This window comes from Podarcis muralis, chromosome 4 (genome assembly GCF_964188315.1).
Source record: "Podarcis muralis chromosome 4, rPodMur119.hap1.1, whole genome shotgun sequence".
NCBI lineage: Eukaryota > Metazoa > Chordata > Lepidosauria > Squamata > Lacertidae > Podarcis > Podarcis muralis.
The window spans coordinates 80,238,756-80,248,417 of record NC_135658.1 but is presented as its reverse complement, the minus strand read 5'-3'; the positions used below and the strand labels follow the sequence as shown (position 1 = coordinate 80,248,417).

Below are 9,662 nucleotides of genomic sequence, written 5' to 3'. Positions count from 1 at the left end.
AGCGCAGTGTGGCCTCTTGAGGAATTCTCTAGTGCGGAGAGGCCTAACAGAGCCATCTTTGTTCAGTTCCTTTTCTGTGGGTGGGCGACACCAGGAGAAAGAAACATTTGTTTCACAGGAGTCACTGAAGTAAACAGGCTTTAAAAGTCCTCGGTTTTTTTCTTTCTTTTTTAATTATGCATTTCTGCAGCATCAATCATAGCAAAGTACACAGGATGTATGTTAAGTATGCCGAATAATGCCTGCCTGTTTAAAAGAAGAGAGGGGAGGGCAGGCAGAGGCAGCCAGTGTGGTCCCCTGGCTCACATGCTGGACTTTGACCCGGGTTCAAATATTACTTAAGATGGAAACTCAATGGGTGGCCTTGGAGGAGCCCTTATTTCTCAACCTCAGTTCCCAGTCCGAAAAATGGGAATAATAATAACTCAAAGGAGCTGCTGCAGAAAGAAATGAAATATGGTCTGTATCATTTTAGAAAGTGCACTTAGAATAAAGTGGATTAGCATTCTGTCAGGGAAGTTTTTAGGAAAAACCTAGACAAACTCTAGGGGCAATAGTGAGCTTTGTACTCAGTAGTGACTGACTTCTTCCGTTGCCTCAAATATTGTTAAATAAAAGATTATCACCACCAGTCTTCTCCCTTGTAGTATCTAATCATGATCAATTTACAGTCAAATCTGGAGCTATTTCTTAGGGCCTGCTGATACATTATGGCTTGAGCTAGGAAATGTTTTCTGTGTGACATCTGAAATGATTGCTTTCTCCCTATTTTTCTCTCAAATACCTCCCCCCAGTTTGCCCAAGGACAACCTAAATATGAAAAGCTCTGTCACACACCCACATAACTTTAGCATGGTAGTATCCAGAACATTCAAAAGCACTCTTAAGTGCAAGTAGATAAATAGGGACAGCTTTATAGCGGAAAGGTAAATGGCGTTTCCGTGTGCTGTGCTGGTGCTAGCTCGCCAGCTGCAGCTTTGTCACACTGGCCACGTGACCCGGAAGTGTCTTTGGACGGCGCCGGCTCATGGCCTCTAAAGCGAGATGAGCACGCAACCCTAGAGTCGGACACGACTGGCCCGTACGGGCAGGGGTACCTTTACCTTTTTATCCAGAACATTTGGCGATGGGAAAGGGAAAAAACACATGCCCAATTTCTTCCTCACTCCTACAGCACCGAGATTACATTTTGGATGTGACCTACATTAGGCTATCTAAGAGAAAACCTAGGGGAAAGTATAGACACACACACAAGCATTCCTTCAACAGAAAGACTTGGACACAGCTTACCTTCCCACAAGTAATAAAAGGGAAATGCTTTGGAAATTATGGTGAGAGGTTCATGAGCAAGCTTTTATGACCCGCCATACTATGCTGTATTCCACAGCCATGCACAGGGGCTCCAGCAGGGACTGCAAAAACAAACAAACAGGATGATGTTCATCAGGCAACAGACAGGTAGCATGGCCATGTATCCTGCTGCACAGAGGGAAGAGGTGAAGGTGTCCTCTATTTGAGGGCTATCCAAGCTAAGTTTGGTTTGATGATAATGAACCACAGAAAGGAAAAGCAAGGGCCTTGAAGTTGCCCATCAACAACACCTAGGCAGCTGACTGGACGGACAGGCACACAATTCTCCCATAACAGTGGTACCTCGGGTTACATACGCTTCAGGTTACAGACTCCGCTAACCCAGAAATAATACCTCGGGTTAAGAACTTTGCTTCAGGATGAGAACAGAAATCGTGCTCCGGCGGTGCAGCAGGAGGCCCCATTAGCTAAAGTGGTGCTTCAGGTTAAGAATAGTTTCAGGTTAAGAACAGACCTGCGGAACAAATTAAGTTCTTAACCCGAGGTACCACTGTATTCCAGTGTAAAATGTTATATCCTGTATGGATACAGTTTTGTCCTGTATTTTAGGTCTCCTCTCTCTCTCTCTGCCAAGTTAGGGCTCCTCTCCAAAGGCATGTGTTTGAAAGGGTGTGTGAAAGGTCAGGGTAGCCAATCACAGACAGATCTGCAAATTCATGTGTATGTGTGCATGCATGTGCTTGACAAATTCCAGAGGGGCCATCCTGTTAGGCTGCAATAGATTGTAATGAATTGGGGGGGGTGGTGGAAATCACCCCCTAACTGCCCTGCCCTGCTCTCTCCTGTATTTTGCCAGAACAAAGGTGGCAACTTACTATGGCGAGATGCATAGTATTTCTATTCAAGTTATAGTTAGTATTCAAAATGTGCATCTATAGATATAAATTACCATGTGGAAACTGTATGGAAATTGCTGTCCTCTTTTTTGGTGATGCGAAACCTTTTTTTAAGGCATAGGAGCCAACTCCTAGGGGACTTCACACACCCCAATAAAATATTTGAAGGTGCTGGGGGGCCCCCAAAGTTGATGGGCATTGACATTCAAATGTGATTGATTATGCAGGGCAGGGCTTATCTGCCTCACCCAATCTTTTATTCAAGTTGGCACCCCTGTTTTCAGGAATGTTTAACTGTACATCAAACTGCCAGACCATAATCAAAGCTGGATCTGGAAGGTGGCAAGTTCAAATATTTGCCAGGGGACCAAAGGAAATAAGAATCCATCACTCAAGCTGTTCCACCATTCCCACTTTTCACAGAGCAGCTAAGAAAATGAGAGGCAACATGAGAATTCCCAGGACCAAATCAGACATTACTTTACTAGCAGGATTAAATAGCATGATTAAAGGTAAAGGTAAAGGGACCCCTGACCATTAGGTCCAGTCGTGGCCAACTCTGGGGTTGTGGCGCTCATCTCGCTTTATTGGCCAAGGGAGCCGGCGAACAGCTTCCGGGTCATGTGGCCAGCATGACTAAGCCTCTTCTGGCGAACCAGAGCAGCGCACAGAAACGCCGTTTACCTTCCTGCCGGAGCAGTACCTATTTATCTATTTGCACTTTGACATGCTTTCGAACTGCTAGGTTGGCAGGAGCAGGGACCGAGCAACGGGAGCTCACTCCGTCACGGGGATTCGAACCGCCGACCTTCTGATCGGCAAGCCCATTAGGCTCAGTGGTTTAGAGCACAGCGCCACCCGCGTCCCTGATTATGATTATGATTAATAGCATGCTATTAGCATGTTTTAATAGCAATACAGTGGTACCTCTAGATACGAACGGGATCCGTTCCGGAGCCCCGTTCGCATCTAGAGTTAAATGTAACTAGCGACGGCGCGTCTTCGCACGCGCGTGTCGCATCTCGCTGCTTTTGCGCATGCACGTGGCATCATTTTGAGCGTCTGCGCATGCGCAAATGGCGAAACCCGGAAGTAACGTGCTCTGTTACTTCCGGGTTGTCGAGGAGCGCAACTCGAACGCGCTCATCTTGAAGCATATTTAACCCGAGGTATGACTGTACAAGTAATGCCTTGTTTGGCCCTCAGTTTGTTTGTCCCCAGGGTTTAAATAGCTCAGCTGGGCTAAGCCCCCACATCTGATCTCCAGTGGGTTAAGGTTGTGATAAGTGACTCCTACTTTTTCATATTCCCATGGCATCATCCTGAGCTCTGCTCCATCCATGCATTGCTATTGCATACCCAGGGGCTATGAGCAAATCACCAAAATGACATTTGCGTGGCAAGTTTCCTCCCCCATATGAAATGAAGACTCAGACACATTGTTTAAGGTTAATGGGCATAAAAGGCCACAACTTTATTGATTACGGAATTGAAGGTATTGGCCTTAGGCATTGGCTTCTATCGACTACCCGGCATGGTGACCGGGAAGGGTTGAACACAAACCGCGGGAGTCCTGTTGAAGCACGCCAACTAGGATCCCACGGGTGTCACCGCTCGGGGGCGTGCCGGAGGCCCTACCTCTCCAGGCTTCGGACAAGGCCACGCCCCCCCCCTGGGAGTCCTCTACCGGACTACCCCTTCTCCTTGGGGGAAGGTGATGGCGCTTCCTTCCCCCCCTCCATTTGCATAACAATTGCCCCATGCCAATGCCTAACCGCCAATACCGCGAATGTTGTGACGATTGCTACGAGGTAGGCGAAAAAACCAAAAGGCAAGAAGTGCGCCAACTTGGAAAAATTCCTACCAGGCCCCTTGCGGTGACCAAACGGAGTCCATAGCAAGGTCAATTCTAGCTAAACCTAAGGGTGGGTGGGATGGGAAAACCGCTCAGCTGCTGGGTGAGGGGGAAAAGAGGGCGGTCCCTAGGCGTGCCTGGCCTTAAGTAGCCTAGGCCGCGCCTCCCCCGCCCGCCAATTGGCGGGCTGGGTTGCAGGCACGCCCAGGGATTCCCCAACTCTCGCAGGGGCAAGGGAAGCCCCCGCGAATGTGGGAGGGTCCTGCCCGCAACACGCTCTCCTCTGCAGGCTCGGAAAGGGCTTTGCGTGGCAAGTTTCCTCCCCCATATGAAATGAAGACTCAGACACATTGTTTAAGGTTAATGGGCATAAAAGGCCACAACTTTATTGATCACGGAATTGAAGGTATTGGCCTTAGGCATTGGCTTCTATCGACTACCCGGCATGGTGACCGGGAAGGGTTGAACACAAACCGCGGGAGTCCTGTTGAAGCACGCCAACTAGGATCCCACGGGTGTCATCGCACGCGCGTGTTGCGTCTCACCGCTTCTGTGCATGCACGTGGCGTCATTTTGAGCGTCTGCGCATGCGCAAATGGCAAAACCCGAAAGTAACGTGCTCTGTTACTTCCGGGTTGTCGAGGAGCGCAACTCGAACGCGCTCATCTTGAAGCATATTTAACCCGAGGTATGACTGTACAAGTAATGCCTTGTTTGGCCCTCAGTTTGTGTGTCCCCAGGGTTTAAATAGCTCAGCTGGGCTAAGCCCCCACATCTGATCTCCAGTGGGTTAAGGTTGTGATAAGTGACTCCTACTTTTTCATATTCCCATGGCACCATCCTGAGCTCTGCTCCATCCATGCATTGCTATTGCATACCCAGGGGCTATGAGCAAATCACCAAAATGACATTTGTGGGTCCTTCCTATAGTTCTGCATTTGTATTTTACTGATAAAGCAAGAAGATCTGTATCTAGTCCCTCTAGAATGGCAGCACTTCAGAATAACAGTGAAGTATTCATGTTTCAATAACACACCCCTGCCGTATAGAAAATACCCTATATATTGGAAAACTCCAGTTTCAGACTTGTTTAGAATCCTTCTCATGTTATTTTTCAATGGATAGTGAATTAGAAGAGAGGCATTCAGTCGTGTGATGACTCATGCATTCTGAAGTGGTAAGCTTTCAAAAACTGAATTGTATGGTGTGTGTTTTCCAGAATTTGTAGTAAATTTGCCCTTTCTTTTAAATAAAGTAAGGGAGAGAAGCCAGATAAATGCCATGTAAACTGACCTGAAACTTTGGCAGATGATGGGTAGTTAGAGAAGTAAGAATGCGGCGATTTCTGATTTGATTTCTATCAGCACTGTTTCCACTCCACTGCAGTTCAGTTTCTGCCTAATGCTATGTTATGCGTCTCATTGTTGCTATTTAAAATAATTTACGTGCTTATTTAAGAAATGTGCAGAACTTTAACAATTTAATAGAATTAATGCTGTAATTATTTCTACACTCATTGATTTCCATTCTGGACACAGGGTGACTAAGCAAACATTGCCCATTTCTACTTCTGTTTTCCTTTCCATGAAAATTCTCTGACATGCCTAAGCACAATATATGAAAATTTTAACAGCGTAATCCAGAGACGGCAGGGAATGGAGGAACTGTGGTGGGAGAACCACCAGATCCGAAGGTCTCCTAGCCTTGCATTGGCCAGGGCAGAAGCTGTGTGCATGTGGTGGCTGGGTGGCTGGAAGCAAAGTTCCAGTTCCAGAGTTTCCCCCTCTATTGTTGGGAGATGCGTTGAAGGAACAGATTCACCTCCAACGTACCCCTGCCCCTAAAGTGCCCCCCTTTCTCCCTGCAACTGACAGAGAGGGGAGAGCAGCCACAGGGATTTTGCACCTTCATTGACCTTCATTACACCTTCCAGGCATAGGCCTTTTCTCTGTCCATGGACCTCCTTCTACACCTGCAAAGATAGATGTCCAGAGCTACCTATGGCTGCTACTGTTTGTTCCCTCATTCCACAGTGTATTTTTCTAAAATACTAATAACAATAAAGGTGAGGACGCGGGTGGCGCTGTGGGTTAAAAAACAGAGCCTAGGACTTGCCGATCAGAAGGTCGGCGGTTTGAATCCCCACGACGGGGTGAGCTCCCATTGCTCGGTCCCTGCGCCTGCCAACCTAGCAGTTCGAAAACATGTCAAAGTGCAAGTAGATAAATAGGTACCACTCTGGCGGGAAGGAAAACAGCGTTTCCGTGCGCTGCTCTGGTTCGCCAGAAGAGGCTTAGTCATACTGGCCACATGACCCAGAAGCTGTATGCCGGCTCCCTCGGCCGATAAAGCGAGATGAGCGCTGCAACCCCAGAGTTGGCCACGACTGGACCTAATGGTCAGGGTTCCCTTTACCTTTACTTTTACAGAATGTGGCAGGGCCTGGTTTAAAGCAGACATGGTATGTGATGATCCCACTGGTGAATTTAAAGCTAGCTTCAGTGATTGTAGTTAACTTTTTATCAGTCAGCACCATCCAGATTCAGACAAACAAACAGCGAAGGCAGCGCCCTTATGAGCAGTTTCTGGATGTTATGACAACACATTGGGATTTAATGGCAGAGTTTATTACACAATACATACACAGGGTATCACCCCTGAATCAGTTAATTTAATCATTACTCTCCTCCTAGTGCTCCAATATTTCGTCTTTCATAAGTATTTTTGTAATAAATATTTGTATTAACCTTTATATTACTGTTATTTCTGATAGCGAATTGTTCTTTCTCCCCTTGAGATTGTTTATCTGATAAGCCGTCTGTACATCTTTGCCACATGCGATAAGCCGAACAGCAAGAAGCAAGTCTGAATAGTTTTTCAAACTGCACTATGTTTTTATTTATGTATTCGTTGATGAGTGAATAGATTTGCCAGCAGACTATTTAGAATGGTGAAGTTGCCATTAAAAGTTGCCTGCAACATTTAGAAACTGCCACAATATGATTAGTGAGATCATGGGGATAGGAAGATACAAATTTCGGGCAGGTAGCTGTGTTAGTCTGATGCAGCAGAGACTTCTGCCACCTTAAAACTGCCTTCTCCAATCCGGCACCCTCCATACATTTTGGACTACAATAGTCTTCACTCCTGATCATTGACCATGATGACTGAGGCTGATGTTCAAAACATCTGGAGAGCATGAGGTTGAGAAAAGCTGCCTTCAAAACTAGCATATTCATTGTGGCACACATTTTTGTGCATGTGACTAAGTGGGTTTTGATGTTCAAAAGCTAATCTACACTAAACATGTTAGTCTTCACTAAATTCTTGTATTCCTCTTGACCTTCCACCACCGACACATTTTTCTATGGTGAAGACTTCTGGAATTGAGCTGCAGGCTTCTGCTGAACTCTACTTGAACATACCTCAAGCAAGCTGCCCACCTTTATTCTTCCCCACTCTGTCTTATTCCCCATAGTATGTGTATGGCCATACTACCGTTGAACACACCCGATCTCTTCTGATCTCGAAAGCTAAGCAGGGTCAGGTTTGGTTCGTACTTGGATGGGAGACTGCCTGGGAATACTGGGTGCTGTAGGTTTTTGTTTTTTAGGGGTGAGGATGGCGCTGTGGTCTAAACCACTGGGCTTCTTTGGCTTGCTGATCAGAAGGTTGGTGGTTCAAATCCGCTCGACGGTAGTGTGCTCCCGTTGCTCCATCCCAGCTCCTGCCAACCTAGCAGTTCGAAAGTGCAAGTAGATAAATAGGTACTAATGCAGCGGGAAGGTAAACGGCATTTCCATTCACTCTGGCTCCCATCACGGTGTTCCGTTGGTTTAGTAATGCTGGCCACATGACTCAGAAAGCTGCCTGTGGACAAACGCAGGCTCCCTTGGGCTGAAGAGAGATGAGCACCACACCCCATAGTCACCTTTGACTGGACTTTACCATCCAGGGGTCCTTTACCTCTACCTCCCAAGGTGGATGATGGATGCCAGATCAGAGTAGCAGGGTGTAAAGCTGGCCCTTTTGTTGGGGGCAGTGGCTGCCTCTTCTTCCTCCTTCATAATCTTTCTTTTTCTTCCTCTGTCCTTCCATGTTTCATTGTAATCTGTGAGCATAGTGATCACTTTTCACTAGGAATCATGGGGGTTGCATGACACTGCTTGCTGTTCTTTCCTGGCCCCTAAGGTCAGCTTTTCTCCTGAGGAGCAGCAGAAGGTGCGGAGCGAATCAGCCCCCCTCTAAGCCTTCTTGAGTGCTTTGAGTTGAGTGCTTGAGGAAGCCTGGTTCATTTTCACTGTGAGCAGCCCTAAGTCTTCAGTAGTAGCAGACACCTATGCAATGTGTCTCTAGTTCTCTTTATCTATCTCTCCCATGAGTCTGATTTCTTCTCCAATCCCCTCAGTACATGAATTTCACCTCTATTGAAACCAGCTGATCCTATACACACATAACAATATATGGAAACTGTTTTCAGCCGAAAGGCAACAACACCTCTTTTCAGTGCAGTTGAATTACCTTCCAAGATATTGATGACTGGTCAAGACCGCTGGTTATGAGAATGCTGTTAGTACTTTCCTTTTTATGTCTGCTTTAATTTGAAAACTTAATTAACACATTCTGTGCTTAATTATGTGCTTACTGGGGGACTGTTGTTGCTGACTGTTGACCGTTGTAGCCAATTGCACCTATTGTATGGGATCTCCGGGCTATGGAGGCTTAAACAATAGAGGTCTGCTCCAGCGTGGAGTCTCAGCAGATTCTTGATAACTGAATTGATTAAATCTCACTCTCAATCTGTTTCCATCCCTTCGCTTGTGCTCCACAAAAACTAAATACGTCGTTCTAAGCCAGGGTGCCCCAGTGGGTTCAGCTGCCAGATTTGCCTGCTGCCATGGGCGGAGGAGGCTGAAGTGGACCTCTTGAGGAGTAGAAAATAGGGTGGGGAAAATGAAGAGAGGAGTTCATGAGGGAGAGTTCTAGGGAGGGAAGATTCTTCTCTTTCAGAAGCTGTCACCATTTCTCTACAAATACTTTGCTGCGGCAGCATCAAATCTATTTTTTCTGGGACGGTCGGACTAGAATGGTCGGCAGCTGCATTGTTGAAGCACCACACAGTGTCCAACATCATGGGACACAAAACCCAGACAATGAGGCTAAGAGAACAAAACTGGAATTTTCATGAGAAAAACAAATGGTTGTACCCAGTGCTGCTGTTCTGCCAGCACAACAGAACTTCTCTCCCCTTCGCTTCTCTCCTCTCCCCTGCAGTGCCCCCCACCTCAAAATCTGAAGGGGGCAGGGCTCCAGAGCAGATTTTGAGGGCAGGGAAGGAGGGGAAAGGAAAGGAAGTCCCTTTATGTGAGCAGGACTCTGCATGCACAGCATCGGACACTTGAATAATAGAATTATAGAATTGGAAGGGACCCTAAGGGTTATTTAGTCCAAACCCCTGCAATACAGGCGTGGCCATCCAACCTCTGCTTAAAAACTGCCAGTGTATGTGAGCTCGTACTCAGAACATTCTTCCTAATGTTTAGTTTGAATCTCCTTTCTTGCAGTTGGACTCCTTTAGTTTGGTTCCTGCTCAGATTTTG

The 9,662-nt window shown here is 46.7% G+C and overlaps 1 pseudogene; it reads left to right on the top strand.

Annotated features, from left to right (window-relative positions):
* The first annotated feature begins 7,543 nt into the window (after window positions 1-7,543).
* LOC144327653 (5S ribosomal RNA) lies at window positions 7,544-7,663 on the top strand (annotated as a pseudogene).
* Window positions 7,664-9,662: the final 1,999 nt, after the last annotated feature.